The sequence below is a fragment of the Sapajus apella genome, unplaced genomic scaffold, assembly GCF_009761245.1.
Source record: "Sapajus apella isolate SASKATOON/1434 unplaced genomic scaffold, GSC_monkey_1.0 scaffold81, whole genome shotgun sequence".
NCBI lineage: Eukaryota > Metazoa > Chordata > Mammalia > Primates > Cebidae > Sapajus > Sapajus apella.
This window is the reverse complement of record NW_022437021.1, coordinates 808,423-834,636: the sequence shown is the minus strand read 5'-3', so window position 1 is coordinate 834,636 and position 26,214 is coordinate 808,423. Positions and strand designations below refer to the sequence as shown.

Here is a 26,214-nt window from a genome sequence, read left to right as displayed (position 1 = left end):
AATGTTTGCACCTTATCATTTCCAAGGAATCTCTGCTCTTGAGACAACTGGTGCTCTCAACTGTCTGTCAAGTTCAAGAACTTTTTATCTTAAGCATATCTGAGTGTTGGGGCTGAGGAAACTAAAGGAAACTCACCACAAGAGATATTATTTGTAGGGCTCAACTTTCCCCATGGTTGTATCTTTCTTCTACTCTTTTGTACCATGTCAGTCTGGGGACATAATTGGCCCTCTTCCTGTAGAACTGGCTCTTAAAGTACTTTGTAATTCTGGCCTGGAGCTGCTGGGAGGTCTCTGTTTCAGCGAAACCACTGTTTCATGGTGAATCAGTCACTTCCTCCAGGCTGCCTTCTTTCTTTCCTGCCATGAGGTCAGGGACACTGCCATTTGGGGACAGTCTGGGCTTTAATCTATATTTTATCTGGCATGGGAAACTGAATGGAAACTCCAGTCTGAACAAATAGACCCAAGGGGATTGTTGAAGTTGACACTTGGAGGGGATTTTAGTTCTTTATTATAAATTGGTTTATAAAATATATTTTATCCTTCTACCTTGACAAATATACCCTTATAGTGACAAAAAGCAAAGGATATATATGAAGTTATAGTTTTTGTATGTCTGAGGGCTGGCAAATGTCTGCTAAAGTTATTATTGCACACATCTGGCTCTTCTGTCTATGGGTCATGATAGCTAAATGAGTAACAAAGTGTTTACATAACTTACAGATTTGTATTTGTTCCATCAATTAAGTTTTCTTGCCTTTATTTCAGAAAAATTACTTTGTTGTTATAATCAATATGCTTACATACTTTGTTTTCAACTCATTGCAATTCTCTGAAGGCTTAGAAACTGCAATTATATTGAAAGTATATGTAAACATATTTTAATGAGAATATATAAATTAAATACAAAAATAAATTCTAAAAGTTATTTTATATGTTTCTAAAAGTCTTTTAAAATATTCAAAATAATCTATTAACTTTAAAAGGTATAATACAAGTTATAGTTAATATATGCCAAAATTTTATTTCATATATTAACATTTTAAATAAATGTTATTTTTATAGAGATAACATTATTCACATTGTAAACATTCTATGCCCACCTAGTTACCAATATAAAGAATTGGTACCATGATACACATATGATACATGCATGCAAATTTAAGGGTAATATGAAATGCTAATATTACAAAATGTTCCTAAATCACCACCTGCAACTTTTCTGAATATTATGCTAATGGAGTAGCATGGGAACCAGGAATTTGAACAAGAAAAGAAGCGTGAAAAAGGATTCTTGGCATTATTGAGAAATGACACTTTGTTGTAAAAGCATCTATTGCATTTATGTTACCTTCAGGGAGGAATTTGATAAGTTTGGTTATTCTCATAACCCAGCACTCTTTTTCTCTTACATCCTCCAAATATTCTAAAGCAACATCATCATAATTCCTGATTTTTATCAGCTTTCAAATTAGGCCGCCTTTTGTTTTAAGGATACAGGGAAGTGATATAGAGGTTCATTTCCCTGGCACCTGAAGAGTGTGGTCATGAGAGCAATGTTAAGTATTACAGACTATGCTGGGCCAGCTCTGGGTGCCACATCCTGAGTGATAAAGGCATCTGTGTGTTCTTTATTATATTTATTTGTGGGTGACTGTGGTATGTGGAGCCCTCCAAAATATCTCTTGACCAGGACTATGGAAAGTACTATATATATCACCCATCCAACTGTATACATCACACTTTCCGGGAGAAACAACTGCTAACGTTTTGGAATATTTCCTTCCAGTTATTTTCTATCCCTTGATTTCACACATGAAAATATACCTGATATACAGTCTTGTATCTAGCTTTCTTGATAAAGTTACCAGTGGAAAGAGATCTCCACTGACTGACCACTCAGTGCAGGAATTCCTGTCAGATGGTCAACCAACCTTACACAACTGCGTTCTTTAAACATGGGGCAAATGTTGCCTGGTCATGGGGGCTTATGCCAACAGCACTGAAGGAAAGATTACGTTGTTTTCCTAATGGAGATGGCAGAAGTTAAACATAAGAAGCGTTCAAAACAATTAAATAAAGATCCAGAAATATAGCCAAGGCGTATGTGAGAGGCCATAGGAGATATTCAAAGAAATATAAGACAGTTTCTGTCTTTGTAGAGGCTTGCTTACAAACAGCTAGGCTGGCTTTGTTTTCATCAAAAGATGACTGATAGCTAAACTTAACAAGAAGAATAGACCATTGGAATTGATTAGCCTGTTCTACCAAATTATCTACTAATCTTTAGCTCAAACTTACAGCGGAAAGTTGGGATTTTTAGAGATAATATGGTTCTAGAAACCGTATTGAGCATGGCATGGCTTTGTCAATTTCTTTTGTGTTAGTAAGACTAACTACCATTTACTGAGGATATTATGGACTAAATAAATACTTCATAGACATTATTTCATTTGAATTGTCATTAAAATTCAAAATTTAAATACTCTTTATTTAATTATTTCATTTGATCAACAACTCCATGAGAAAGGTCTTACTTACTCCTACTTTTAAAAGGGAAAACTGAAACCTGGAGAGGTTTATAGCTGGCTTTATGCCACATGGGTAAGAAGTGGTAGAGATATAACTACTTCCAGAGGCTGCTGCTATTAAGATATAATAGGTAAAACTCTGTTCCTCATCACAGTAGAAGTAGAGAGACTCTTCTGTTGTCAGGTTAGTCAATGATAATCATATTAGTTAGGATAGGTAAGGTTGTGCTGCAGGAGCAACAAACCATCAAACCTCAGGTGCTTAACCCAACAAAAGCATTTTCTCATTCACCCTACATGTCCATATTGTATCAACTACAGACTCTATTAGGCTCTATTTTCACTCTGGAACCAGCCTGATGGAGAAGTCACTGTCTGAAACATGATCAGTTATGGTGGCAGAAGGAAAGAGTGCTAGAATATGTATTAACGATTAAATGTTTCTAATCATAACTCATTTGTCTGAACTTGTCATATGACCCACCCAGCCACACAGAAAGCTAGAAAGTATAGTTCTACCATGTGCCTCAAAGACAGAGAACCAGGGATATCTGGTATCAGCATGACTACTTCAATAGATGTGGGTACCATATGACAAGACTTTCATCTCTGCTATTGATATGTTGTTGGCAAGTTCTTTCTACTGGGGCCAGATTGTAGAGGTTACTGAATGACAGTAGGGGAGGCAAGAACAATCTTCACAGTGCTGGCATAAAGGATGGTGGGGGGCTCAGTGGAGCAGTGGGAAGAGTTAGGGACCTGTGAAGAAGAATAAAAGCTGTGGGCCAGGCATCATTTGATTACACTTCATGCATATTAACTTATTCAATCTTCACAACAACCTAGTGGGGTAGTCCACTTATCCCCATCTCAGCTCTGGGTGCCACATCCTGAGTGATAAAGGCATCTGTGTGTTCTTTATTTATTTGTGGGTGACTGTGGTACATGAGATGAGAAAACTGGGGTACAAATGTTAAGTAAGTTGGCCAAGAAAAGAAAGTAAGTGGCAATGTGGCATGGAATCACTGGCAGAACAGGTCCAGAGGTTATGCCCTACAGAGTGTGCTCATATTAGCCACTGAGTACATTCTCCTTCTTGCCTGTGGTCCCTGCTCAGAAAGGAATCTGAAAATCATATTCCTGTTTTCAACTTCATCTTCATCACAATTACTTTAACTCTCTATAGAGTGAAGTTCTTTCTCAAAGGCATATTAAACTATAGCATCTCTCTAACTGTGAAGATGAATGAGCAGCTCTTCATGTGAGCCAGAGAAGAGAGCCAGAAACCATAAGGTAAAATGCTAAGTGTGGCTACATGTGCCTCACTCTAAGTCAGTAAATATCTGAAGAGAATCACAGGCATGGCTTTATGAATTTGAATTATCTGTGTGTGAATAAACCTTGTTGATTCAGACTCCACTGGAAAGTATAAATACATCAGTGACATAACCATTATGAACAGAAAGGGCACGGCCACAAGTAGATGCAGAAGCCAGCATGGAACTGACAAGGAGTTATTCCACTCACTTACCAAAAAGTGCCTCCCAAATCCTAACTCTTCCAAATGACTCAATTTCATTGGCATCACTGGGTGCCTTAAAAATCCTGTCACCATATAGAAACATTACTCATTTATATCTTTGTTCCATTGCCTTGCCCACTTCTTTTTTCTTGAGGTGGAGCTGTAAATATTAGATTTCATGGTTCAAGTTTCTGGAATCCAACTTTCTAAATTGTCTTACCCTGGTGGAAATGGGAACGCCATAACCCACAGTCAGCTGTTATTCCTATTGAGACTGACAAAAAGCGTTTATTAAGTGCCTCATACTATATAGCACTGACCTGGGTGCTGCCGAAGTGTCAGGCCTGTGCAGTATACCATGTTCAGCTCAAACATACTTTGAGGTCCTCCAAACATACAGCTAAGTAAATGTTTTGCCAGCTTTGAACGTTTGCCACCAAATTACTTGCACGACAAGGTCATTGCTTGTCAAGTCTAGGCACAATTTTTTAAAAGTCAGAATGACCAGTGTTAACCCATTACCAACTGTATTGATTGCTACGCTAACAAATCACTATAAACTGAGTAGTTTAAAACAAGACAAATTGATTCTTTTATACTTCTGGAGGTCAGAAGCCTAAAACATGGGTGTTAGCAAGACTGCATTCCTTCTCAAGGCTTCAGGGGGTTCCTTGACCTTTTCAGCTTCCCTCAATCCCTCCAGCCTCCTACTTTGATCTTCCCTACTCCTCCTACTCACTCTGAGCCTCCTGCTTCCATTTATAAAGACCTTTGTGATTGCTTTGGGCCCACCTAGATAAACCAAGCTACTCTTCTCATCTCTACATTCTTAATCACACCTGCAAAATCTATTACTGTGTAAGCCAACATATTAACAATGTACAGGGATTACAATGTGGATTTTTTGTGAGGGGTGAGGGGACATTGTTTAGCTTATCACAGCCACAAAGGTTTTTCAGATATGTGATAAGTCATATAACACTTTATTCTAAAAATCATTATGTATGGACCAGGGAAGCATTGGAAGAAAGGAAAATATCACATGTAAAGATCACAGTTGAGAATCTCACAGTGTTGTTTGTCTTTAGTTTTAGTATCTAGTGTCAAAGGCTTAGAGAGTTAACTTTGTTTTCTACCTTTTGTTTTTCCTCCTGCGGCTGTCATCTGCTTACCTGCAGACCCAGGCTCACTCTGCCGTCACTCTGAAGTTGGGCATCTCTAAGTTTGCCTGCTGCTTTGCAAAGGCTGGATGCTTACTTTCACAGATCCAGGGTCCTCTGGCCTGCTGAGCTGGGCTTCTCATGCAGAGTCTCTTTCCCCCTTTTATGCCATGCTTTCTTTCCATTTTTCCTCCTTGTACAGCAAACACTGCACAAATGTTGGGGTCCTGTAAGAGAAGTTGAAGGCATTATCCTAGACCTTCCAGGCTGGCAGGAGGAGAGGAGGTGGACTGTTCTACCTGGCCCTGTGTCTTCTCAGTACTGGATTTTAAGCTGCCTCCTTGAGTGAGGTGGGGAAATAAAAAACAGCAAAAGAGCAGGGGCTTCTTTCTGCTCAGCAGATCACCCCTCTCCCCGACCCTCAGGTCTCTTGTTAATCATTCCACTCCCTGGTTACCAGCTACCCAGCCTGGGTGGCACTAATTCTTGTCTCCAGCACAAGGGGACTTGCTAGCCTTGGTATACGATAATAGCTTTTGAAATAAAAACTACATATGAGGCAACTTGCAAATTTAAACTTTTTTGGGATGGGTGTGTAGTTGCAGGAGGAGTTCTCCCTTAAACAAAAGCAAATTTTCCAGTTACACCAGTTAAACAGGTTCTCATACCAAATATCCCAATGAGGAGTTCTTCTCCGGTGCCCCCCGGGAAGGGAGGCTCCTGAAAATCACTGTGCGCATGCCTATACCTGCCTTATGTTCTTAGGACCACATTCTCACCATTCAACAGGCAGAATTTAGCTAGGATGCCAGCAGGGATTTTGATGTGTGCATGCAACTATTTGAGGAAACCAGGTCCACCCCGGTAAAAACAACAACCTTCGTCTGCACAACCTATTCTAGATTATAGGGTTAGGACTAGGGAGAGACCAGCTAAGTTATTAACCACAGGTATAAATTTTAAGGGAGTATCACACACTAATCAATTAATGAAGAAAATAATATTTTGATGGAAGCACTTTTTAAAAATAAAAATTAATGCAAAAACATCTACAGTAAACACATCAAATTTTAAAATACATATTAGTAACAATGCCATGCTATACTGAGTTTGAGGCAAAAAGAAAAAAATCAGTAACACTAACCCAAAACATCACAAGTGTTGATGTTTTGTTCATTATAGTCTTTTATGCATTAATTTTGATTTAAAAATATTGCATTAAAATATTATTTATCTTGATTATGAGTTTTTTGGGACCCCCTTTAATTTTATGCCCCAAGGTGAGTGGCCTACTCACCTCACTCTAGTGCCAGCCCTGTAGTCCAGAGGGCAGTTTTAAGGCTTTAACTCATTTGAGCCTTGCGACTATTCTCTAAGGTGGACAATACAAGGCAAGTATTCTTAGCTGCATTTGACTGTAAAGGAATTAAATTCCAAAACAAGAGGCACAAATTGCCCAGGATACATGGCACATGGTGACGACGAGGCTGAAAATCAGGCCTGCTAACTCTGAATCTGGGGATCCTTCCATGATACCAGAGAATCTCAATCTCCAGTGTACCAAAAAATAATCAGGAGAGTTGTTAAAATTCAGAGTTCTGAGTTCCAACCACTGAACTCTGATTCAGAAGGTCTGGGGTGGAATGCAAGAGTCTGCATTTCATTTAACAATCACACTAGCTGATTTTGACATCAATGAGCTACCACAACTTGGGGCAACTCTGTAAGGACTCCGGGCAGATGTCCTCAAGCTATGACTGCAAGAGCTTGCTGTTCTTATCATTCAATTTCCCCTTGTAAGAAGACATCTGTACTTCATGTGGGTTAAAATATTATTGTATCTAGTAAGAGTAACCTCAGCTAATTAACAAATAACAAACATCAATCCATCATCCCTGATGTTAACCAAAAGAGAGCATGGTCTTCTTAATCCACAAGATCAATGTACTATGAGGCATGACAGAAGAAGAAAAATCTGAAAAATGAGGGACCACTCCAATTAGATGGGAGTCCCTGAGCAATCATGGGTCTGCTTGTGGGCACCAGGCATGTGGGATGAATACCCCAAAAAGAAAGGGAAAGGGACTTCAAAGACAAACTTGGTCTACTTAATAATTTCTCTTGTACTTGTTGAAAATGAGAAGCTAATTCTTTCTGTCAGGGCAGTTTCTAAATCTGGATCAAGTAAGAGATGGAGTTAGAAGAAAAATTAGTACTTTTTACCTTAATGCTTATGGAAATGGTACCTTAAGTTGACAATATAATACTGGGACCATAACAGCATAAGAGAAAGTTGAGCGGATTATGTGACTACAATGCAAGCAACTTGAGAAAGAATCTTGTCAATGCTGCCAGGAAAGCCTTTCTGCTTGAGGTCAGATGCATGAAAATGAAGCAAACAAATAAAAATATTTAAATTGGATTCTTAAACCATTTATCTCTGAAAAAAATAACATCTAATATTTTCTTTTCTATCAACTGCTAGCCATGTGGATTTTACCAAGGCTTTTCATCAAGGGGCACAGTTTCCAGTTACCCCATCCTTAGTGGTTACTGTAGCCTTACATAGCTTGATTCTGGCAAAGAGCATAATTCCATGCCAGAATGAAATGTATTGGCCTGCTTTGTTCTTCAGGCTGTGGGTAAAAGAAGTGGCAAATGGAACCAGTTTTCTAATAATTGAAGTGAAAAGAAGTTGGCCTCAATGAAGTTTTCATCTCAGGTGTTCAGATTGCCCTCCTTCTCTGCCTCCTGGGATATGGGTACAGATACAATCTTAATGAAGAGTTTGGGTTGCTATAGACCTGAATAGCAACAAAATTGTCAGGGCCCCCTGCACATTTGAAAACAGTGTGTCTTCAAAAATTGCACTTGAAAGATGATTGATTGGTAACATACCTCTAAGCAACACCAAGCATGATATTGAGGTTTCCAGATGTACTGTCACAGCGCTGCCAGAAGAACACATGAACACTCTTCCCTTACTTTCTAAAATATGCCTGCCTATTGCTTTGCTCCATTCCTGTTCACTGATTATTTTCCATCACTTCCTGGATCCCTTATCAACCAGAACAATGGTTCTCAAACATTAGTGACATCAGAATGACCTGGAGTGCTTGTTAAGCTACAAATTGCTGCATCCTACTCTTAAGAATTTTCAATTTGGAAAGCCTGTGTGGGTCCAGAGAATTTTCATTTGTGCTAAGTTCCCAGTTGATGCTGATGCTAATAGACTGAAAGCCACCAATCTAGAGTGATGGTCCTAAAACATTAGAATCACCTAAGGAGTTTTCATAAAAATACTGATGCCCAGGTTATACCCAGCCAATTAAATCAGACTGTTCAAAGATGGAGCCTGTATTAGTTTGCTAGGGTTGCTGTAACAAATTATCTCAAACCGAGTGGCTTAAAACAACAAAAATCTGTTCTCTCACAGTTCTGGAGGCTAGAAGTACCAAGTCAAAGTGCTGGCAGGCCACTATCCCTCAAAGACTCCTGGGAGGGGGCTGCTTGAAGCTCCAGCTGTGGCCAGCAATGCGTGGCCTTCCTTGGTTTGTAAGTATATCACTTCAGTCTCTGCCTCCATCTTCACATGCACATGGCCTGTGTATATCTATGTCTTTGTGCCCTCTCCTCTTTTCATATGGATGACAATGACTGGACTTACATCTTATCCTAATCCAGTATGACCTTTTCTTAATGTATACCTTAATTACATCTGCAAAGAGCCTATTTCTGAGTAAAGTCACATTCTGAGGTTCTGGGTGGACATTAATTGTTCAAGGCTTTGTGAGGGGATGCTGTTTGATCCTGCACAGAACCCTGACTTGGCTTTAAGATCCTTCAGGGCCAGATCCATGTGTGTCCAACTACCTTGACGAATCTGGAACATAATGGCATGAAAAAAACTTTCTTGAATGAAGGAGCCTGTAAACTCTCTACATTCAATTCACAGTCATCACAACATAATAGATGACAAACACTCCTCATTTGTCTTAAAACCTTGTTAAACTAACTGCAGATTCCAAGGACTGTTCATCTGTCTGACTAATTCAGCTCTAAATTAAAGACCTTTTCCTTAAACAACAAAAGATATTGAAGGTATTTCTTTGTAGAAAGATCCGTATTCTGTTCCTCAGGGCATTTTACAGGGAACATACCTATAAAGAGCCCAGATTACACACTTCTGAGAGCTTTTAATGATAAGAAACAATGTTTTTGAACTTCCCATTATGAACTAGAAATAATATTTTCACATAAAACAAAAATGCTAAATTACTTAACTGCCTCCCTAGAGTTTTGAGTTTTATACAGTGTAAATGATTGTTTTCCAGGAATTAGGACCACAGGGGTGTCTCTTTAAAATGCCTGGGATGTAAAGCAGGAGGCAGGATGCCTATTGTCTGAACTTCAGTTGGAGAGGTGATTATTCATGGGGTCAGCAGTGCGGGTGACTAACATGCAAGCCACAAGCCCAATCCAAATGTGTTCATATTGGAAAGCGTGATGTGTATTGTCAGTCAGTTGGAAATCAGAGCCAGTAAGGTTTATTTTGGATGAGGTGGCATCTGAGGATCACAATCAAAATTGTCCAGATGGCTTTATTTTGGATCCGTTATGCCAATATCGGACATGGGGGTGGTTTGTGGAGGTTTTTTGAAGACTGATCTGTGACCCTCTGGAGTGGCATTGGATACAATGGGATATTAAACTGAACTCGGAATTAGGAGCCCTGGGTTCTGGTCTCAGCTCCAGCACACGGGAACTCTGAGATCACCGCAGTTTTTAAGTATATTGATGTTTGGTATACAAATGTAATGAACGTCTAAATTCATGTATCCTGCTTTGCATTGCTGCATCTGCTTTACAGAGGTATCTCTTTCCTATTTCTTTTAAAGCAGAGAGATTTGGTCACCTATTTAGATTTTTGGAAGTATTTTTCTCATCAGTGGATTCTGGCTTTGACATCCTTTTTGATTAAAATAAAATTCCTTCTTATATTAACCAGGAACATGATAATGTTTAGAAGTTATGAAAATATCTAAGTGTTTTAGTAACTTTTATGATATTTTAAAAATCCTTTCTAACCACACACTAATAGTTATGATAATTTCCAGTTTTGATTTTTAACCAGAGGCAGTGGTAGCTTTTTAACATAACATTGTCTTACTTCTCCCTTGAACCTCCTTCTCTACCAATGAACTGAGAGGGACTGAAATCATCTGGGTATTTCTGGGCAAGCTGTCAGCTTTCTGAGTACTTGGAAGTTTCCTCACATCTTATTAGTTTATTTAGTCATAAAGATTCTTTAAGATAAAAACCAAACACAGTCAAGTGTATGTGACAGATGTTTCTGAGATTTGGGCAAGAGGCACAGGCAGGAGGGGAAGTTGTCAGTCAAAGGCAGCCTCACGTTTACTGCTGCGTTTTCCTGTTTTTCAGTCTTTGCATAAGGAAAGAGGTACCCTTCCTGCATGAGTCTTTGTTCTGTGACAGCTGCTGCACCTCTTCTTTGAAGTTATTCTGTTTGGCATGAAAGATGCACAGTAATATATCTGAAGTCTAATTCTGTCCAGGGAAGAAGTTCAAATTGAAGAGTATTTTTTTTTTAAAACTGTGAAGGAAACTAGTATTTATGGAGCACCTACCAAGTACAAGAGAGTGTTACCTGTTATTTCGTTTAGTTCTCTTCATTGCACCCTTTTACAGACAAGAAAAAGAGACACACAGTTAGTAAGTGGCAGGTCCTAAGTTTAAATTCAAGTGTACAGATTCTACTTGTTTCTTGGAAGCACTTATTTGGTTCGCCCTCAGGGTTTACACCGTCTTTCTTTATGACACTCATTTTTCTATTTGGCAATATACATAACATAAACTTAACCATTTTAGCTGTTTTTGAGTATATATTTCAGTGGCATTAAGTACTTTCACATTGCTCTGCAACCGTCACCACCACTGTCTCCAGAATGTTTTCATCTTTCCAAACTGAACTCTGTACCCACTAAACAATAATTCTCCATTCTCCTCTCCCTCCAACCCCTGATAAACTGTCTACTTTCTGTCTCTTGGCATTTGACTATTATAGGTACCACATATTAGTGGAATCATACAATATTTGTCCTTTTGTATCTGGCTTATTTTACTTAGTAGAATGCCCTCAAGCTTCATCCATGTTTTAGCTTGTATCAGGGCTTCATTCCTTTCTTCTTTTGAGATAGGGTCTCACTCTGTTGCCAAGGCTAGAGTGGAGTGGTGTGATCACAGCTCACTAGAGCCTTGACCTCCCAGGCCCAAGTGATCCTCCTGTCTCCTCAGCTTCCTGAGTGTCTGGGACTACAGGTGTGCGCCACCACATCCAACTAATTTCTTGGTTTGTGTGTGTGTGTGTGTGTGTGTGTGTGTGTGTACGCCCCATTTTGTTTATTCCTTCATCTGTCAATGGACATTTTGGTTGTTTCCATCTTTTAGCTATTGTGAATAATGGTGCTCTGTGAACATGGATGTATAAATATCTGTTCAAATCTCTACTTTCAGTGATTTGCAGTGTATATTCAGAAGTAGGAATGCTAAAGCATTAGAATGTTTTGTTTTGTTTTGAGATGGAGTCTCACTCTGTCACCCAGGCTGGAGTGTGGAGTGCAGTAGTGTAATCTTTGCTTACTGCAACCTTTGCCTCCTGGGTTCATGTGATTGTTGTGCCTCAGCCTATTTTCAGTGGAGACAGGGTTTTACCATGTTCTTGAACTGGTAAAACCCTGCTGCTCTTGAACTCCTGACTTCAAGTGATCTGCCTACCTCAGCCTCTCAAAGTGCTAGGATTACAGGCATAAACCACCACACCCGGCCTAGAATGTTTTTTTTTTTTTTTTTTTAAATATAAATATTAACTGAAGCTACCATACTCTCAAATACATTTTATAATTTTTAGAAAATGCATTTCCTATCCAAGTTACCAACTTTCTCATTTCTCTGGGTAATACCTGCATTCTTCCAGTTTTGCAAGCTTGAGATCATGATGTCACCTTGGACAATTTACCAGTGTCCCTCTCCTATAGTTAGTCTGTGATATGGACAAACCATTGTTTGTTTCTTCAAAGCATCCTCAAGATTGGGCTCTTTTCATTAACTCTGCCGTAACCTCAGCCCAAGTCTAATCACTGTGAATCACTCCAACAGCTGCCTGATATAGCTCCATGTTCCAGACCATTTCCTACCAAACCTCCAATATCATTGTCAGAATAATTTTCCTAAACACCTGTTTCCTCATGTCACCCCATGCTCAAGAATCTACAGTGGCATTAAGTTTAAGGTAGTAAATTAATTGATTCTTTCTCATGTGTGCAAAATTATTTTACACGTCTTCCTTGCCTTCTCTACTCCTAGGGCTCTCCTCGATGTTAGTCTTATAAGCCAAGCTATTTCCCCAATCTATGCCATTGTTTTCTACTCACCTAATCTCACAAAACCATTTCCTGTTGCTCTTCAAAACATGTAGGATCTCCATTTATTTCCTACATTGATTAGTTTTGCTTCCCCCTAACCACATGCTAAGCTTCTTGAGTATTGGATCTTTGTCCTGTACTTTTTGTGAGAATCCTGTGATTCTGGACAGATATGTGTTTGCTGGCTCATGAAATAAGACAAAGTAATAGGAAGACCCAAATTGCAAAAGATGCCGACAGATTTTATCGGAGCCCTTAGGAAGAAACTCCTTTACACCCAGGAAGAAATCTCTTGTAGTAATTGTCAAATACTAGAGTAGAACGAAATCAGCTTAAATAGTTCCTTACGCATCTTTTGCATTGTGGTGTACAAACTCAGGCCAGTGAATTTTCAAGGCAAAATGTTACCCAGGTGAGTCTGTTTCTCATTTTAAATAATTCTCAAAATATGTGAAATACTTAATAAATGTTCCCGCTCTTCTCCTAAGCATTCTGATTACATGAAAACCTAGAAACACAGCATTCTAAGAAACTTGAAATGTTCTTACTACTATTAAGTTTGGGAGCTTTTCTTAAAGTAGCTTTTTAGTCCAGTTAATAAAAAGATTTTTTTTTCCTTGAGAAGGGCTTAAGAGGAAGAGTTTCACACCCTATAATAATTTCATAAATGGATAATTTGACACTAAATTGGGAATACAAATCATTTTTCTGTAAGCAGACATGACATCCAGAAAGTTAACCCCAGAATCTGGCATGTCCTCTTCTTGCATTAGGACATGGGTGTTAGAATCACAACATTGACCAATTCAAGTTTAAGAACAGAATATGTCACAGAAGGTCAGATAAGTGAGAGCTACAAAAACTCAGAGAGATAGTGAGAGAGAAGGAGGTGGAGAGAGAGCAGGAGGGAAAGAGACAGGGTGGGAGAATAGCATTGGAAGAATATTCTAATGATATTTTAGGCCATAGGAATATTGTAAAATTTTATCAATAAATACATCAATTAAATGCAACCAGAATTTTTTGGTTATGAATTATGAAAAAATAAAATCAAGCAGCCAAATTAGCTCATTTCCATCTCCTAATTACAGACATTATATTTAGATAGACTTTTTCACAAATAAATGCCAAATTTGGAGCTAACATGACTGATTGCATTTCTAATTTCTGTTCTCTTCTGTTTCATTGATCTTAAGTGAGTCAAATAAGCTCTCAGGTACTTTACTTTAAACTGATATTCTTCTAAATCCTGTTAATGCAAGCTGTAAGAGAGACATTAACAATGTGTTTTGGGGACTCCTGATAGTAAACGGCTGTTCTAGCCACTACTGCACTTATGAAAGTTAAAATTTAAAAATATCCACCATTGTACCAACATTCAATTAACAATGCTCTATCACTTTTAGCACCAGAGGGCTTTGAATAAACTATTGTTGTGGCTTGGTTGATAGACAGCTTGTCAGGAAATGATCAGTATTGGCCATGATTTAGGGCTAATTTCATGGATGTTTTCCAGTTTCCGCGATCTTCCTTTCCCCTCTTCCAAACAAAAGTGCTTCTGAAAATTTCTGTTTAACATCTTTCACTTTGAATAAAGAAAACACAAAACATTCCCCTTGCAGCTGGTATTGGTGAAATTACTTCTCTGGAGAGACGAGCAGATGAGGGTCTTGTTTGAGAGGCACCAGGCAGAGGTTTCATTCTTTATAGAGACCACACTCAGAACTGCAACCTGAGATCTGTCTCTCCTCTTTCCCCCGCCCTTCACCTACCTACGCACACATACACCATCTAAATGAACACAGATGGCTGGCACCCAGAGCAGGCATCTAGGAAAACAGCCGCGGGCCTCTCTGTTTGCTGTCCTTTCATTATACAAACAGAGGGCCTTCGAGATGCTGGTGTTGTTTCTTAATCTGAAATCATTCTTGTTTGGAAGTTTACCCACTTCCTGTTGAGAAATACAGCCAAAGCATCAGAAAGATACTCAGAGCTCTATTTGACTGAAACCAAACATTCCTTTTAACCTGTTAGACAGTTAAAATCATAGTCATAGTACACGCATGGTACACTAAGTCATGCAGAGTATTATATTTAATGAAAGCCATATATTGATAAAATCTTTATCAGTTCCTACCTGGCAACACACGTTTTTCCTTCAGAACTGCATAGCATCATCTGATGTATTTGTTTCTCTGTGTGAAATATTTTTTTTCCAAATGTAGTATAAAAGAGTGTAAAGCCAAACTTCACAAATGCTGAAAAATAACCTAAATCTTTATACCTCCACCAAATCAAATGGAACATATGTTTTCTCCGATTTATTTCTGTATAAAATATGTAAACAATTACTTGCATTTGGAGGACATAATTATGAAAAGGTTGATATCTGAAAGGTTATTACTGATTTATAGAGCCCTCTAGTTTAATAGAAGACAGATTTAGGAATAAGAAAAAAAAAATACTGCTTTCTCCAGGAACAATAAATGTCTCAAAGGGGAAATGTAAGATTTAAGAGTAATTTTTATTAGACATATATACTACAGTTTGTGAATCTAGGAGGTATTTCTCATTTGAATGACTTTATGTAATAAAAATTTTGTAGAGCTATCTCACACTTTGTAGTATATTTTATATATCTCAAAATGCGATGATTAAATTCCATCTCAAGGGCAATTTTTAAAGTCTGAATTCCTCAATTTCCCTTCATGGATTTATAATCCTCAGCCTGAAGATTAAGTACTATATTAACAAATATAAAACATTTATTTAAGCAAGAAATTGAGCTTAATTCTCCCTGTTGTATGCATATTCTTTCTGTGCATCCTACACACACATGCACACATGAACACACAAATGCACAATCTCTCATACACAAACACACTTTCAACAAATTCATCTAATGTTGAACAATGTAATAATGTTTAATATTAGTATAATGCTGTATAATAAAAATTAAACCTTGCAGGGGAAGGATCTTAATACTTCAGCTTCATAGATATGTTAAATTACAGTTGCAATGTATTTATGTAAGAGTAACCTAATTTTCAATATTCAGAGGATTGCATGCCTCAGGAAAAAAACAAAAAAGAAAATCAATTTTTGTTCTTTTAGGGAAAATTTTAATTTACCAAGTCATTCACAAAGGTCTTAATCATATCTTTAACAGGATTTCAAATTATACAAAAGCTCCCTAATTTGTGACTTTTCATAAAGATTGGCCTAGTGTTAAGAATTCAAAAGCTAAATGTTTTCAGAAGTGAAAAATAAAAATAAAAAGAAAATGGTGCATGCTTAAATTGATACATGTATTTAATAACATCCTATAATCACATACACTAACCTGTACAGTCTGTAATGTATCACATTTGCTACTCCTTTTACTCTGACTTACAGTTGAGGACTGCTTTATACCTAAGACTGGCTTTCAGATATAATAATAGCCAAAGACTTCAACTTCTGGCTAAGATGGAATAACGTGGACTGGATTTACCCTCCCACCCTGAGCAACTAGAAAACTGGATAAAAAATGTGAAACGGCAATTTGTAGACATTGGACAGCAGGGAGCACAGAACTCTCATCCCTGAGAGAAGAGAAGCAAACAAGGTGAGGCCATGATTGCACCAGTTCAATGACCAAAGTGTTTCCAGGCTGAACTCAGGGACGGGCAATCTAGTGTTGTTGTTCTGGCTGAATGAAGGAAACAGAATTGGTGTTCAGAGAGGCCAAGACACCTGGAATTTATAGAACAGAGTATTAGAGAGGGTGGGTGCTAATATTTAAGTTTGTGTTCCCAACAGGGTGGAAAGAACTCATAACACAGGTGGCATCAGGTAAAATCCCCTGTTGGTATTGCCTCAGCAAGGGGCTAAATGAGTTGTGGCTCAAAGGCTCTCAGAGTTCACCCTAACAAAGTTTAAAAGCAAGCTTTGAAAAGACCCAACCTATTCCAAGTAACTTAATTGCATGGCAGATCAAAATCCAATACTAATAAAAGGAATAGTGCAACATCCAGTGATCAATGACAAAAGTTATGATGTAATACAAGTTTACCAGTTGTGCAAAAAAAAAATAAATAGAAGTTTACCAGTTTTGCAAAAAAGCAAGTTATGAACCCTAACTAGAAGAAAATCAGCTGGTAAAAAGACTGGGAAATGACAAAGATGAGGGAACTAACAGATGAGGACTTCAAACGCTTATTGTATTCTCTATGTACTCAAAAATTTAGAGAAAATCCCAAGCGTGATGAAGAGAGAAATAGAAACTATGAAAAGAATCCAATAGAAGTTTTAGAGATGAAAATTATAACATCTGTAATGAAGAGTAATAACAGCTACAATTTCATGAACAAGGTGCCGGGCCCTGTGCTGAGTGTTTTATGTGCAGTATCTCATTTAACTACATCCTTTCTCCTATAAAGCAGGTGTTACAGACGCGGAGGCCAAGGATTAGAAAAGATCAATAATTGTACATGGCCTGTCTTCTAGGCTTATGCTTTTAAGCAACATTCCTATTGTTTATAGCAGTGTTTGTGATAAAATATAATTCAGTTTAAAGAACAAACCTATGTTTATTGAAATTCCTAGAGAATCACACTAAAAATGACTGTTTTGTGTTTGTGTCTGTGTGTGTGCGTGTACACGTGTCTGTGTGTTAGTGTGAACACATATGCATTTGTGCACAATGTTGGTATAGATTTGCTAGAGATCAGATAGGTTTTCCTGAGAGTCTTATAAGGTATGCGTTGGAGAATGATTGAACTTATTTATATTCTGCTGTTTTCTCAGGAAGATATGATAGAGATGAATTGAGGGAAACTTGCAACTTAATGGTAGAGCAAAACCATGTAAGATTGTTCAGAGCTTCTTTTTCTTGTTGTTAAAGTATTCTGCAGCTGATATCTCAAGTTTGCCAATAATAATAATATAATAAAGAATATAATATTAGCTAAAGTTTATCAAATGATTGTTGTGTGTCCTGCTCTGCTTACATACATGTATTACCACATTTAATTCTTTGAGGTAGCTTCTATTCTTATTCATAGAGTTGAAGAGCAGAGAGATGTTACCTGACTTGTCCAGGTAACCCTGTAGCCTTGACAAGGTTACACGAGCAAAGGTCATACAAAGTATTTCTTGTAGAGAATTATTCTTGAAGATGAATCTAATAATAGTTTATGTCCAATTATAACTTTTCTGTTCAAGACATTTAATAGTTTTCCTATGAAATCATTTTATATAAAGATTATTTAATAGACTGGTCTTAACTATAATAGATCTATCCAACTGATAAATTATGAAAGCACATAGATTTTTCAAACACCAAAATGTCTTAATACTCTGGTATGAATACATCAATGAAGTAATCATATTTATTCTCAAAAGTACCTTAAGTTAAATGATGGGTTCATCCTAAGATTAAAATGTTTCAGCTTCATAATTTTTGAAGTCCACAGTTAGGTTAAGAAATTTCTGTTCCTGAATAGTGCCTACATGCCTACCTCAGCCTAATGTCCTTATACTAACACTATTAAGCAAGTACAGTATTTGTCGCTTTTTCATTCCCCACAAGGATAGAAAGTCCACTTGAGTGACCATGTCAGGTCACAGAATAAGTCATTACTAAAATTGAGACTGAGACTCTCACAAATAGATTCTTGCTCTAACACTCCATCCCTTTATAAGAGCTACTTTTCACTCACAGAAAGTGAGTAGCCCTGTGCTGGGTGGCAATTGGCTGAACGTGATTCACAGTGGGCAGGAGGGAATTGTGTAGGGGTTCCTATGTGCCTTGAACAAAGTGAGTCAATTTTATTTCAACCAGCAGTTACCAAATGTGATGCCGTGCACATTCTGAGTTAAAGATGGAACTGCTAAGTTCTGATGCTATCCTAATTGTCTAAGCCAGGTGTCTATTTAACAAATAAACAAACAAGTCAGTTGTGCCTATTTTAGTTCCAACTCCACCATGGAAAATCAGTCACATGAGGAGCCAGTAGGCATGAGTAGTCACATGAGTGGTCTGTGGAAAAACAACCACTGGATCTGATTGCATTCACTTGCAGGCTAGATGTCTTGCTGTTGAGTAGAACAGAAATCAGTTCCTACAATTTGATTTCATGGGCTACATTTTTTTTTTAATTGGAGACCAACATAGATCAAGTAGGATAAAAACAAAAGAACAAACCACCATCAGATATCACCATCAAAACATAGTTTGTTTAACATCAAATAATTCATAAGGGAATAATCTTTTGTCTTATCAGAATAAAGGATAGTTACTTAATTTGAATAGATTTACCTTTGTGAAAGAAAATTCATTTTATTTTCCCTGTTCTTCTGATTTTTACATGAACCGTGAAAAACCCTGTCAGTCTGGCACCCCTTTGCAAATAGGAGTTTAAAAACCCTTTCCATGGATACATTTTGGTATCCATGATATAAACAACACTGGACTAAAAAAAGAGAGGTACAGCCACACACCCATGGCAGTCCTGAGAATGCAGTATCAGCAAAGGGGGCACTGGACTGCTGACCAGGCCTTAGTCTCTGGTGGCTACACTGAAGGTAGGTGGCTCTCAGGGCCAAGTGGGTCCTCTTCAGATATGAAGAACAGCAACATGTGGAAATGCTATGATTTCACTACTTACTATCTGTGTTTTTTTATGAGGTCAAATGTTAGGGAAATATGTCTCACGAATGTAACAACCAAATGATCAAGCCTATATGAACTTCACTCAGGCCAGTGGTCATACATCTTTTTTGGATCACAAACTACTTTGAGAAACAGATCAAAGCTATGAACTTTCCTCCCAGAAAACTGCACATATGTGTCCACCTATGAATATTTTGTGCATATTTCAGAGGGACCTCTGAACCCTGTAAATGGATTTCAGTTTAGATATCTCAGCTTTAGTGCATGAAGGGATTTGAAGTTTTCATCACTGCTATTCCAACTTATTTGTGCTTCCTGATACTGCATTAGTTTCTACTTAATTCTCAGAAAGCCCTTCATGATTATCTTTGCTGCAGCTTTTTCTCGCATGTTCATAGAATGGAAGTTAAATTTTCATCTTGGCTCCTATATTTCACTTCTTCCAGCTCCCTGCCAGGCCTGGACTACATTTGGCTGTGGTCCTGAAAACCTTTCTACTCTTACCATTTTTCCCTCAAAATCTGGATCTTGTTCTTATTCCTTTCGCCACAGGTTTATATCCAGCTGCAACTGAATTGTGTGAAAAAAAGTCTCCCTCTTGTAATGAAATCCCAAAGAACCAAGATGTCACCATCAGTTGACCTTTACATATTACTGTGGCCTAAAGACTGTTGTGGTGCTTCTGCCCTGAGATCAGACTTCTTGAATATCATTGCAAGCTGGAATCAGACCTAAGGTCACTCTTACCCCTGTGCACAGTCTAAGTTTAAGTAATGGCCAAGATTCCCATTTACTGGGTAGAGCTAGTCTGTCCCCTCTAGTCCTGACTTATTCTTTTCTCCATCCTGCCTTGCCACAGCAGACTCAGTACGTCTGAAAGTTACGACAACATCCAGAGTTGATGATAAGTGTACTTCTCTACATGGAAAGGAATGGTCAAGGCAGGTCTTAAAATGTTTTCTCACTGACTTTTAGTAATATTAACTCCTACCTAGCAGGGAGTAGGTCCGAGCAACATATAATTGGCTAGCCTTCTTCAACTCTCTGATTTAGGGCATCATAGTAGTATATAGACCTTTCTCACACACACACACACACACACACACACACACTCACACACACACACACACACACATCTTTTTTGATTAATCATTAGCTTGAGGTTAATAAAGATTATTCCGCAAAGTTTTTGAATTCAATGGTGATAAGTACATCTCTCCAGGTTAGAAAAGATTAGAAACTATCCAAATGTGGTAGACATCAAGCTGTCATTGAGCACAATCAACTATTTTAACTAAAATTTATTGGATATTTAGTAAGTACATAATAGCTCAGTAAACTTGTTATTATCATTAACATGTGTGCCAACCGTACTAAGTGCTTTATGTGAATTATTATTATTTTTTGATAATTTCCACTTTTATTTTAGATTCAGGGGAATGAATTGTACCCAAAACCTTGTCATTATGCAAACGTGTGCAGGTTTGCATAATGCCGAGGTTTTGGGTACAATTAATCCCATCACCCAGATACTGAATGTAATACCCAAAAGATAGTTTTTCAATTCTGACCATCCCCCTCCCTCCTACTCTTTGTTATAACCCATCTTTATATCCATGAGTACCCAATGTTTAGCTCCCACTTACAAGCGAGAACATGTGGAATTTGGTTTTCCATTCTAGTGTCAATTCACTTAGGATAATGGCCTCCAACTGCATTCCTGTTGCTGCAAAGGAAAAAATCTCATTCTTTTTAATGGCTGCATAGTATTTCATGATGTACGTAGGCCATATTTTCTTTATCCAACACTATGTAGACTACTTTATTTAATTTTAAAAAATGACCTCTGAGGTAGGTACTATTATCTCCAGTTTAAAGTAAGCTTAGAGAGGTTAACCTGCTTAGGATCATTGGTAGAGCCATAAATCAAATCTTGATTCTAGGTCCTAGGCTCTATACTATTATAGTATATGGCATCTTTATCACACAGAAAATTTTCCTTGAAATATCCTCTCAAAGTAAATGGAGATCTTTAATAAGGCTTTTGTTCACTTGCTGTGGATAGGTAATGGCAGTCTGGAAAACTGGTAAAGACTGCAGATCCTGGAGTGAGTCAGACTTGGTTTGATTCCAGGCTGTGCCACTACCAGCTAGAAGACTTAGAGCATATTAGTTTAATTCTCTGTGCCTCAGTTTTCTATTTGTAAAAATAAATCATGATACCTATCTCAGAGGCTTATGAGAATTAATACATGTAAAATGTTTATAATACTCCCTGATTTACAGTAAATATTCAAAAATACAAACTACTATAATTTGGGCTATGTCAAAATAGCCTAATACATCCTCCATTCCTTTATTTTCTGATGAAAGAGTAAATTCTAGAATAGAAAACCTCTAGCCAACAATTTTATGCTCACATTCACTGATAGGCGGTAGTAGTTCATTCAATATATGTTTGAGTTCCTTCTGTATGTAAGGCATTGTGGTTGGGACTGGTCATCTTGTTCCGAGGTAGAGGTCAAATGAGGTTTTGGGTACAATTAATCCCATCACCCAGACACTGAATGTAGTGGATGAGTTATGTAACTTCACCATAAGAGGTATTCTATAATAGGTGATTTATTTGGTTTCATTCTGAGAAATGGCTTGGAACTCTCTCGGTTTCTCTAGAGGCCTCTCCCTTTATCAGGCCATTCTAAGACCCAGCAGTGCTGATTCCCTTAAATAATGATTCGCAAGGCCTTCTAACACCCAAGCATTGATTAAATGCTGCATAAAATAACCCTGGATGGTCAGCAATAGAATACACTGGCCATTATTTTTCTACTAGAAGCATAAGCTTATCTTTAGAAATGCAGGGTCTCCAAAATGGCTATGATCAGCTCAGTTGTTAAAAATATGCCTATTTAGTGAGTTGTTAAACTCTTTGATCCCCATTATAACCTTGAAGGACCTATCAATCTATATGCTGCTCTGTTTTATAGTTATTGTTATTCTTCAACAATGAGCGTTTGGCACCTGAGCACTCTGGAACTCTGTGTCTATTTGAATATAATAGCTCAGGCTTGAAAGTAAAAACCTGCTTTCTATTCTGAAAGCCTCTTCTTGCTGGCTTCCCACATCACCACTGCCACTCTTTTCCCAGCAGGCAAAAAGCCCTGATTTCCATTTGTAGGAGAAAAAGGATTAGTCTAGGAAAACTCACCACTTTTGTTTTCATCTTGGAGACTGCATATCATGAGTTGCATAAATCACTGAGACGAATAAATCATTGAGAGAGGCTAGTCAATGTCCCTGGAAGTTTCTATTTCATCTTCTGTTAGATATCTTGTGTGCTGAAATAACATAGGGTTTTCTAAACCTTAGCCTCATTTTTTTTCAGCATCAGAAGGACCCTTAATGACAGTGCCTTTATGAAGCATTAGAAAATTCCAGGACCAATGGATATTCTGAACAGAAAGTGCTAACTTCTAAACTGAGGATTGCTGCTGTTACAGCTGTGTGAGCACTAATAGTAGTTGATAAAGTGCATAGGGTCAGGGTTCACCACAACCTTTTCTTCAGCTGGAATAGTAAGGGATGACTGACCACAGATACAACCCAGATACCAGGGTAGTGCCCAAGTATCCAATTTACAGAGATCCTGCAGTGCTCACAGCTGCTCACTTCCTATTGGGTTGGCCATGGAACCCATGGGTATATATTATTTCTGTTTTCATTTCCCTGCTTCAGGTAGTAGTTCTTAAAAGTTCAGGAGGAAAGGGTTCCCTTCAAGAGTCTGATCCCATGTGCTCATTATCAGCTTATGGCCAATTTGATTTCATTTATGTCTGTACCTGCTTCTCTCTTCATATTATTTCATCAAGTAGTTACTGAAGTATAACATATGTTCTTTCCTTATTATCTTGAATCAAAACCTATATACTAATTCATTTATAAATATTATTTACACAAGAACTCATGCAAATTATAAGAAAAGCTACAGTACAATGATCAAACCTAAAAAAAAAATCGAATAGTTCCTCATATTATCATACAGTGTTCACATTTCCAATGGTTTCATAAATGTCATAAAGGCGTTTTAATTGTTCATTTGATTATATCAGAATTCAAGTAAAGTTTACATGTTATGATTTCTTGGTAGGTTTCTGAAGTCTCTTTTAATCTATGAATCTTCTCTCCCTTTCTTTCTGCTTGTAATTTAGTCATTGAAGACACAAGGTTGTTTGTCCTACAGAATTTCCTTGAGTTGGAGTTTTGCTGGTTGCATCCCCATGGTGTAGCCTATTATATATAAACATATGCAAGAGTGCATATGTTTTTCTTTTGACTGTATTTCCCATAAATTATTAGCTGGATCTAGAGCTTTCTTGGATTTAAGTTTGATTGGTTTGTGGAGGCTATTTCATCAAAGTGGTAATTTGTATTTCTATCAGGAGTTTTTGGGGTTTTCTTGACAGTCTTTCTCTGTTTTCCAAGCTGGAGTGCAGTGGCACCATCTTGGCTCACGGCAACCTCTGCCTCTGGGATTGAAGCAATTCTCCTGCCTCAGACTCCCAAGTAGCTGGGATTACAGGTGCACACAACCATGCCCCACTAATTTTTTTGTGTTTTTAGTGGAGACAGGATTTTACCATGTTGGCCAGGCTAGTCTCGAACTCCTGACCTCAGATGATCCACCCGCCTTGGCCTCCCAAAATGTTGGGATTGCAGGCCTGAGCCACTGCACCTAGCCCTATGAGGAGTTATCTCTATTTGTGGGATATTAGCAGCTATTGTTAATCCATTAGTTCATGAAAGATTGCAAAATAGTAATATTATAATTCTACCATCTCTTCTTTATTAGCTATAACACTTATTCAAAGAGCTATTTTCTTGCATTTCCTATTTTGTTACTGTTTTAGTCTGTTTAGGCTGCTATAACAAAATACTATATACTGGGTGGATTATAAACAAAAGAAATTTATTTCTTACATTTCTGGTGAATGGGAAGTCCACGATCAGAGTGTCGGCAAATTCAGTGTTTGGCGAGGGTCCACATAGTAGAAAAGAAGAGCAGTCTTTCTGTGGTCTTTTCCAAGGGCACTAATCCACACTCTTGAGGGCAGAGGCTGCTTAACATAATCACCTCACAAAGCCCTCACCTCTTAATACCATCACTTTGGGAATTAGGATTTCAACCTGTAAATTCTGGGGGACACAACAATTCAGACCATAGCAGTTACTCACTGGCATAAACTATATAGGGAAGATGGGATAAATACTTGATTCTTTCCCTTTGCTTACCTACTTGCAAAATTATGAGTTGGCTTGCATTCTTCAAAGGTGACTATGGATTTAAACGTATTTGATTAGTTTTAATCCATTGAAGTTTTTATCTGAATTGATGTGCTACTTATCCTATTTCTGGTCAGTGGGAGATTCTTTATTTTGGTTCTTGAGTCCTTTTGAAATGACCATAGAAGTCTTTTGATAGTTTACTTGATAGCTATAGGACAAAATGTTCCCAGGTCATCTTGTATATTTCTTGTCACAGAATCAGCCACTTCTCCAAAGACCTCTGGTTCTTTTAAGAGGGAAATTTTATTTGGAGACATTAGTCTTACTTCTGGATGTGTTCATTGATTGGGCCAAGTCTGCATATGGGCTTTTAACATTCTAATAAATTAATTGGTAAGAATATGTTTGGAATATTGTTTCAATGATAAGACACACCTATCTTTTCTGTGGTGTAATTCAAATATTATGGCCTTTTCTTGGTCATTATATATGTCAAATTTTATATGATCATATATTCTAGATGAACTATTAGAAAACTTCAAAATGTCACCTACGGAAACTCCAAAATTTAAATGTCAGAGGATGGTCCAGTCCTATAGGTTATTATAAATGCTATTATCAGGTTATGGATCCCACTTATTAAATTTATTTAATATATTTACAATATCTAGTGATGCTGTTGAGAACTGCATCTTCAACAATTCCACAAGGTCAAGCAGAGTCTACCCATTTGGGGATTTGCAATTAGATAGAAGGAATGACAAGGGAATTAGGAACTTGCACATACAATTGTAAGTATTAAGAAGTGGTAAAAATATTTGATAAAAATTCAAAAACAATGTTGAGTACAAAATGCACATTTAAAAAGATATATATGGAATAAATCAATGCTTATAAATTTTAAAACACTCAACCATGTTGTATATTAGTTCAGGATGCACACAGATGCAATTAAAACTTAGAACATGAACAGGAAAGATACACAACTTTGGACTACTGGTTACCCCATAGGAAAGAGATAGGAAGAGAAAGAAATGAGATCAGGGAATGATGTCAAAAGGACTTAATTATACCTGTGACACTTCATCTCATTCTAAAAAAAAAAAAAAAAAGATTAGAGGAAAAGACAAAAGAAAAAATATGGAAGCCCCTGAATATATGTAATATAGGAAGCAGTTTGACTTATTAAACTATGTGATATGTGGTAAAACAGTAATTTTAAGCTTTCAGCCACCTGCCTGCTCCATTGTTTAAGATAAAAAATATATATATAATGTTTTCAAATGTATGTGTATGTATATATACACATATTTGAGAATTGCTAAACTGCCTGAGTTTTGTGGCAGTATTCAGGTCAAGGAAACATGGGTCTCTATTTTTGCCAACAATATTTTCTTGCTGTAAAAATTGCTAGGTGCTAACTCTATCCCTCTCTTTCTTTTTCTTTCTTTCCTCCCTTCCTCCCTCCCTCCCTCCCTCCCTCCCTTCCTTCCTTCCTTCCTTCCTTCCTTTCCCCCTTTCTTTCTTTTCTTTTCTTTTCTTTTTTCTTTTCTTTTCTTTTCTTTCTTTTCTTTTCTTTTTCAGAGATGGAGTCTTGCTCTGTTGCCCAGGCTAGAGT

The 26,214-nt window shown here is 37.5% G+C and overlaps 1 long non-coding RNA gene across 1 annotated transcript; it reads right to left on the bottom strand.

Annotated features, from left to right (window-relative positions):
- Positions 1 to 930: 930 nt before the first annotated feature.
- Positions 931 to 23,093, bottom strand: LOC116533255. Its single transcript, XR_004261179.1, has 4 exons — positions 22,522 to 23,093; positions 14,796 to 14,853; positions 5,229 to 5,443; positions 931 to 3,293 (listed from the first exon to the last, which is right to left on the bottom strand). It is a non-coding gene; the product is annotated as an uncharacterized LOC116533255 (long non-coding RNA).
- Between the last annotated feature and the right edge of the window lie 3,121 nt (positions 23,094 to 26,214).